We start from the raw sequence: 8734 nt of genomic DNA, 5'->3' as shown, positions 1-8734 counted from the left end.
AGAGAGAGAGAGAGAATTTTTTAATATTTATTTTTTGGTGGACACAACATTTTTTTTTTTTTATTTTATTGTGGTGCTGAGGATCAAACCCAGTGCCTTGCACATGCCAGGTGAGCACCCTACCACTTGAAACACATCCCCAGCAAGAATAGGCTCTTAATTAGAATAATTTATACTCCATGTATATATGACAGAATACACTCATGTTTAAAAAATAAATAAATAAAAAGAAAGAATATTCATATCTACACAACCACTTGCAAATCAACACTAAAGCAGACCTTATTCATTATCACCAAAGGAAATTGGAAATAAGATAGACAACTATTGGTAGATGGCTAAGCAAAGCATTAATACACTTATAGTGTATAATACTATTCAATAATATAAAAGAAGAGATTATTAAAATATTTGCTAATATGACAAATGACTCATGGTAGATTAAAGCAGTTAAATTAAAATCATTCCTGTTATATCAATCTATTAATATAACATTTGTAAAAGGCAAATTTATAAAAAATATCTGTGGCCCTTAGGGCCTCAATGTGGGGGAGGAGATTGACTCCAAAGGATCTTCAAGAAACTCCTTGGGGGTGATGCGCATGTTCTGTATCTTAATTATGGTTGAGGTTACATGACTGTGACTTAATTTCAGAAGGTATACACCTTGTGATGGTCAATTTTATGTGTCAACCCTATTGGCTAAGGGACACACAAACTGCAGGTAAAACATGAATTCTTATTTTGTCTATTAAAGACTTTCTGGAAGAGATTTCCATTTGAATTGATAGTTGGAACACAGAGGATGGCCCTCATATAAAGATGCCTTATTGTGGGCATCATATAATCTGTTGAGGGCCTCAAAAAAACCAAAAAGGAGGTTCTCAAGCCTTTGATTTTGAAATGGAACTGCACCACTGGCTTTCTTGAAGTCTCCAGCTTGCAGAAAGCAGATCATGAAACTTCTCAGTCTCCATACTAAGGTGAAGCAATCTCTCATACACACACACACACACACACACACACACACACACACACTCCATTATCTTTCTCTGGAAAACCCTAATATATTCATAAACAACAACAAAAGAATAACTTTACTGGATGTAATTTGTATCTCACTATACTTGATATTTTTAAAATGATGTGCAAGGGGTTTTTTTTTGGCAAGAATATCAAAACATCACCAATTATATAATATCTAAATAAATAGTTATTTATACCCCAAAAGCATATTTTTATACCATATGGCAACTTATGGTAACTAACAAAAGTCTAAAACAATTTCACATAAATCCAATTAATTTTTAGCGATTTAATAAATTAGTATGGGTTAAGTAAAGGTAATAAAAAGAAAACATAACCACATTCAAAGAACAAACTGGGGAGAGGACAGAGTGAAGACTATAACTAAATAAAATAATGTGTAGTTGATAATTGAATTACAGAATTATAACAGAAACTAAATGTCATAAACAGATTAATATACATATAAAAACCTGGAATGCAGGTGGCATTCAAAAAACTGAGTAAAAAGTAAAATTTGAAAAAAAAATTCTGAGATATGTGTTGTTTTTCCAAAATTAAAGTTAGATGCTTTGGGTACATTCTATCCAAAGCTTAATACCTAGTTTATATAAACTCATAGTATATTATATGTAAGCTATCAAAACTGTATAATAAGATATTTTCAGGAGATTTTGAAAATCAGGGTAGGATATTACCTCTTAAGAAATAAATAATCAGAAAAATCTGATCAATGTAAGAAGAATTAAAAATGATACAATTTAATTTTATCTCTCATTTGTTGAACCATATTTAATTTATGTGGTTCAACAAATGAGAGATGGAATTAAATTGTATTAATTAATTAATTAATTAATTAAAATTAATATTATTCAGCTATTTTGCAAATAAAGTTTGAATAGAAAAACCTTTATAAAAGATTAGGTCTTGTTTGGTTAAATATGTTTTTTCATATCATAAAAACAAATTGTAAATAATAATGAATATATGGAACAAATAGAATAAAATTTTTATTGAGTAGTGAATGAATTTTCTTGGGGCCAGGGATGCTAAAAGCATCTATTTGTACATATGAAATATATTCAGCAAATGACACAATTGAAAACGAACCTATCATAGTTTTGTAGAAAGCAAGAGTGACATGGGGAAATTTTTTTTTCATTACTTATTGTATTATATTAAATCTTCACCTTATTCAGTATTTTAGGTATTAATGGGAGATATTTTGCTTTGGAAAAATGTTCCATGTTGACATTTTAAATAAAGAAATAAACAAAATGTGTATAACCAAAATATATCAGATCCCCTGTTCCATTCATTGGAGAAGACATGAATTATGTCTTGTATTCTTATTCACCTTTTCTAGCATGGTATGGAAAAAATGTAATTTCCTCCTTAATGCCTTTCGTCTCACCTCATTGTTCAATTATTTGAAATACAACATCTTATATATATTGAAGAAAGGGTGGATTTTGCTTGTTACACCCTAACATGAAAATGGGTGTGCTCATTTGATGTAGTTTTCATCATCTCTGTGGAATTGATTTAATGATTTCTATAGTCTTATAATCCCCAAGGCAAAAGGTAAACATGTTTTATAAGAAATAGTTGAAATTTTTAACCTTTCATAATAGAAAACTATATAAGATTATCTGTTTAATATAAAATCATTACCAAATCAAATATCCTTTATTTTATTCTACTAATGTCATCTTTTCATCTGAGACTTGCCCTTTAGGAAGGTTGTGTCTATGATGTACAAAAATTGTAGTTAATATCTAATATAAACAAAAACTATTGACAGCCATAACAATGATAAACATAAGTGCTATAAAAGATTGTGTTTGGGAACAATAGAGACACGCATATGTCTTTGAAATCTTAAAGAATATACATATAAAATTGTAGATTTTTTTCAGCAGTACAGAAAATAGCTCAATATTTAGAGAAAACCCTTTTCCAGATTTGTCAAGACATCCAAAATTTCATATTTTTTAATAGCTCTTGGCACTTTTTTTTTTCTTTTTAGCAGTACTAGGTATTGAACCTATGTCTGGCATGGCCTAGGCTAGCAGTTTGATGCTGAGCTACACCCGCAGCCCTAGCTTACATTACTTAGCAGCCTATGTTAATAATTTTTTTAAAGAAGTAAAAGTCTGGAGTTGCTCAGTTGATAGTCACATTTACAGGCGGGATATAGCTATATATGTATGGGAGACTTCAGCTGTGAGGGAAAACTAGATTATTACAGTTTCTCCTTCAAATGCGATTACAGCTTTCACATTCCTTCATCTTTTTCTAGTGTTCTTAGAGTTTTGTATACTTAGGAAGTCTATATATTTGGAGTTTCTTTTGTCTTTCTGTCTTTCTTACATAATTTGAATATGTAAGTAGAAAGTAAATTTTGGATTAGATAGAGATGTAGGTGATAGATAAAATTGCCTGCATGATGATTAATTTTAGCTGACAACTTGACTACATTGAGATACCTGGGAAATTGTTAAAACACACTTCTGGATGTGTTTGTGATGGTGTTTCCAGAGATGATTGGCATGTGGTTCAGCAAACTGTGGGGCAGTAGACCTGCATTGAATGTGAACAGCGCAATTCAATAGATTGGGGATCCCGATGAAGCAAAAAGTGAAAAGAAAGTTTGCCTGTGCATGCAAGATTGATTTTTTAGTGGATATGGTTTTGGCTGCTGCCATCACCCACAGACATCAAACTCCAGTTTCTTCAGTCTTTGAATATAGAATCACACCAGTGACTCTAGAGGGAGGTTCCAGGCCTTCTGCCTTGGAGTGGGATGCTTCACTGCTCCATCTTATTCTGAGTCTTCCATCTTTTTGGACTAAGTCTTCCATATTTTTGGACTAAGTTGCTGCTGGTGAAGCCAGATTTAAAGTTAGGTAGTCAGTGTAGTTAGGTAAATCGGGTCTAATATCAGTGAAATCTTAAATAGAGGCCAAGCTGACAATGATTCAGGAAATGCAGGACAACTCATGGAATGTTAATGAAGTCCTGGAAAGGCCCTAGGCCAAAGTCCACTCCAAAGAAATGTTAATGGAACCCAGGAAACAGCCTGCAACAGATTTGGAGATAGCCCATCCCAAAGAAGTGATAATGAAGTCCTTCCTGCCCAGATTACTTGTTGGGCCACCTGTGTCCCACCTCTTCCCACCTGCATTCCATCACCAAATCTATAAAAAGGGGAGACAACCGCACTTCCATGGATTCCACCTCTTGGGTCCCCTTCTTTCTCTGGGAGAAGTCTTTTCTGCTGTCCTTTAATAAACTTGTAATTTCTACTCTGACTTTGCCTCGTGTGCTTCTTTGGTGTTATTCTTCAACATTGGGGAAGCTAGGACTCCTCACCGGTCAACAGCGATATCACTGGTTTCCTCAGTTCTCTAGTGGGCAGATGGCTATTGTGGGAAAATCCAGCCTCTGGTCAGGGAATATAATCTAATAAATCACCCCTTATAATTATGTATACATGCTTTTGGTTTTGTTCCTGTAGAAAACCCTGACTACTATAGATAATTTGAGATTATTTTACTCTCATTTACTTTAGTAAATTAGCCATATGAAAATAAAAGGTAGACTCATCAGATTATGAGAAATAAGAGCAATTCAAACTAAGATACTTATTTTCTCTAATGAAGAAGATGCCCCAAATGCATGTGCTCATTTGTGACTTTCGTGAATGGTCTTTTTCTTGGATATTTTTAATAAATGATTAAATTATCTTCTGTCAGTTCTATGGTAGACAAAGTTCTTGCCTCGATGAAAACTTGGGCCAAATATTCCCTAAATCCAACCCCTATAAAAAAGTTTAGGATTATAATTTGTACTCAAATTATAGTTCTTTCAAAATCTGTCAGCATTCCAAAGGCTCAGAGAGGCAGCTGGCAGGTGAAGGGATAAGGTATACATAGGGCAAATTTTATGCTAGGACAACAAAAAATAAGTCAACAAAACATTTCTTTTGTTTTAAATGTGAAATCAGTTAGTATCTCAGTTTCTGGAATGCAGAACAAGCTTGTGTATCTAGAGTCCTTTGTGATAGTTAAATATTAGGCACTCTAAAGTACCCTTCCTTTATAGCCTCCAGCTTTACTTACTTTTGGTAGGGCTGACAAAAGTGTACATCTTAAGTTATGTTAAACTAGAAACATGGTTTTTATCTTTTAAATGTCTATGTAGAACTATGTTCAGGCTAAAATCTCCTGCCAGGTGTTTTGACCAAGTTTTTCAAAACTGACCTTGTTACTAACTATTCTTAAGAGTCAGCTGATATTCCTCAGAGATCACACCCCCACACACAAACACACACAACTTTACCCTCTCACAGCATGGAAGAGCTTGGGGATGTCAGTGTCTACTTTTCCATGGAAATGGAAGGTAGAAATTGACCATTAGGAAATGCTACAGTGGTCCCTTCACCTTCAGGCTTATTTTTTTTAAATATTATTTTTCTTCTCCCCTCTCCCCCTCCCTAACAAGATTAGAGAGACAATGTTATCTTTTTTCCCCTAGTTAATTGCCCTTAAACACACCCACTACAGGAAGGAGATACCTACTAAGGATCTGGAAAGTGAATATCTTCTAAATTAACAAGTGAATCTTAACAGTCATCAGGGCATCCTGGGACCTCCTACCAGAGCACACCTGGAATGTCATCCTTAAAGAGTTTCTTTATACACACACCCCCACCCTTACCCACTAGTGATCTGAAGAGTCACAGCCTTTGGTACAGGAGTCCTCTACATTTCTCCTTTGCTAGCAAAGCAATAAAACTTTTTTTTCCTTTTTTCTAAAATATAAATGCCAAATCCTGTGGGCCAAAATTCTATGTGTAATCTATGCATCATGTGGTATTAAACAGAGAAATGATGTGATCTTAAACCAGAGATATAGACATAGATCCTACCCTTGGATCCTTCATTTCCTCTCCACCAATAATTCTATGAATTTAGACAAGTTTTTTTTTTTTTTTTTTTTAGTATTGGGAAGTATATTTTCACACACAGACACACGCACACACAAAAATAAACACACACACACCTACACAAAATATGTGTTTATATGTACATATAAATTCTAGGTTAACCTATGTAAATTCAAGATTTTATTGTTTGGAAAGTAGACAAGAAGACTTCAGATTGAGACAATAGGGATGAATCAACTATCCAGAATAAAAGGCTGGAGTGATAAAAGATTTTTAAAAGTAAGAAATTTGCATCCAGTTATTTAATAGATTCAGGGCCCACACCAGGAGAAAGTAACTTATAAGGAGCAGCATTTTAGCTCAGTTTGGATTCCTCATTGTACCTAGCTAGTATTATAATTGTTCTCAGAACGTGATGGTTGAACCCAATTGTCAGGTAAAGTCAAGGAAGATTAGTGAAGAATTCTCTTGTATGTTAACTACTGTTAACTGCTGTTGGCCAAGTAACAGCAGCACTTTAAATTTTATAGGTACATTTTGCTTTAATTAACTATATTTCAAAAAGTTCAATAACCTTCTCTCTAAAACCCAAGATTTGAACAGAGATTTTGGTGTAATCTTTGACTTGAGTGATCAATAACTACAAAGGAGAGTATGAAAATAGATGGATAACTTGCAAATAAACTTCAAATTAAATTATTTTTCACATGAGATATCACACATATTTGTTTAGAAACAGATATATGTTATAATAAGTACCAGTTATCAAATATCATGAGAGTTTGAAGGAAACAAGATTTGAGGATGCTATGATTAGAATATGGTTTATCTACCTAGACCAAATATAAGAGTTTAGTTCCCATGGTAAAATATTAATATTTATCTGAGCAATTTTTAAAAGTGAGGTCATTGAGAGATGTTTAGGGCTAGATAAACTTCTCAGAATAGAGCCACCATGATTGAATACCAGTGGCTTCATAGGAAGAGACCAGAATAGACACCACACATATGCACTCTACCACCTACCATTTGTTACCTGCACCTCCTCAGAACTCTGCCAACAAGAAATTCATCACAAAATGCAAGATGGGTAATATTTTCATTTTACAAATGAAGTAATTAGGCCTTAAGAAGGAAATCAGAAAGGCTATAAATGGTAAAGACTGATTCTAGAGGATGTATGTGTAATATCAGTTTCATGCTTATAATGATCTTATGATTAATAGGCTCAGATTATATTTAATAAAATCATTAAAAAATAACAAAATGTTAAAACTTCAAAGTATTGCATGAAGCAATAAGATAATCATATTTTAATCACTGAACATATGAATGATATCATAAAATGTTTGAGAAATAATACAAAATAATTTAACATAACATTTTTTTAAAGAGAGAGAGAGAGAGAGAGAGAGAGAGAGAGAGAGAGAGAGAGAATTTTTTAATATTTATTTTTCAGTTTTCAGTGGTCACAACATCTTTATTTATATTTATGTGGTGCTGAGGATTGAACCCAGCACCTCACTCATGTCAGGTGAGTGTGTTACCAGCTTGAGCCACATCCCCAGCCCAAAGATAACATTTATTTTACCTTACTGATAAAACTGATGATATCGGTATCATCAATGCTATTGATTTCTACTGTAGTTCATAGTCCTTTAAATAAAACCACTGTTAATACATTATTGAACTCTTATGATTGATTGTTCACAATTCCTTTATTAAAAAAAATAAAAGTGGACTCCAGCACATAAGATGACTATGCTGAGAGTTCTTAGGGCAACAATAAAGCTATATTTGTTGTCTTTCCAAGGACGGTTAATCAAATTAATCAGTGATACATTTCCTGATACGAAAAATTTTCCTACTGTTGTATAAAATTTTCAAACCTATGATACATTTGATAGAATAGTGTAATAACTCTCTCTTTTCTCAGTCTTTGTACACACATGGACACACAGAACACACACATATATAAGCATCATATGCATGGATGTACCTTTTTTTGATTCAATTTAATTAAGTCATAAAAACCATGGTATTCCATCTCTTGATGCCTCAACATATGTTTCCTAAGAACATGAAGATGACTCTAATTGGTAATAATACATAATATATATTTTACCTAATCAAATCATAAAGAAAATATTTAACATTAATATAGCTTTACCTAATAGGAAATGTATGTCAAAATTCTTTATTTCTTTACATCTTCTTTTTGCCTTTTTGTATCTAATTAGTATTGTTCATGACATTTGGTTTTCATGTTTCATTTTTAAATTTTGATTTATAGGGTTTCCACCAATATTTTTCATGACCTATGGTACAATAATGACATTGACATGTCTAAAGAATCTAGTACAGTTGCTTTTCACTGAGTTGATCAAGTTCTAATCTGATTCAGGTTAATTTATTATTATTATTATTATTTGTAAAAATGTCACATGGATGATATCTTATGATGTGTACTTCACATTACATTCTACCCAGAAATACTCAATGTCAGTTTAGGTAGCAGGCACCAAAATGTAAGACACATTTTTTTTGTTGTTGTTGTTTTATCACTAATGAGTAACCAATGAATTATATTTGACACTATATCAATGTAACTGTATTCAAAAGTACTTTATCTAATAATTTAAAAATCAATTGATTATTATTACCAATATACATTATTACATTGGTTCGATAGATTTTCTGTTGGTTACTTTTTTAATTAATTTGTTTCTTCTTTTCTATACTTTCATTGCTGGTATT

This window comes from Callospermophilus lateralis, chromosome 14 (assembly GCF_048772815.1).
Source record: "Callospermophilus lateralis isolate mCalLat2 chromosome 14, mCalLat2.hap1, whole genome shotgun sequence".
NCBI classification, from domain to species: Eukaryota; Metazoa; Chordata; class Mammalia; order Rodentia; family Sciuridae; genus Callospermophilus; species Callospermophilus lateralis.
The sequence above is the reverse complement of the archived record's forward strand: the minus strand, read 5'-3'. Positions refer to the sequence as shown.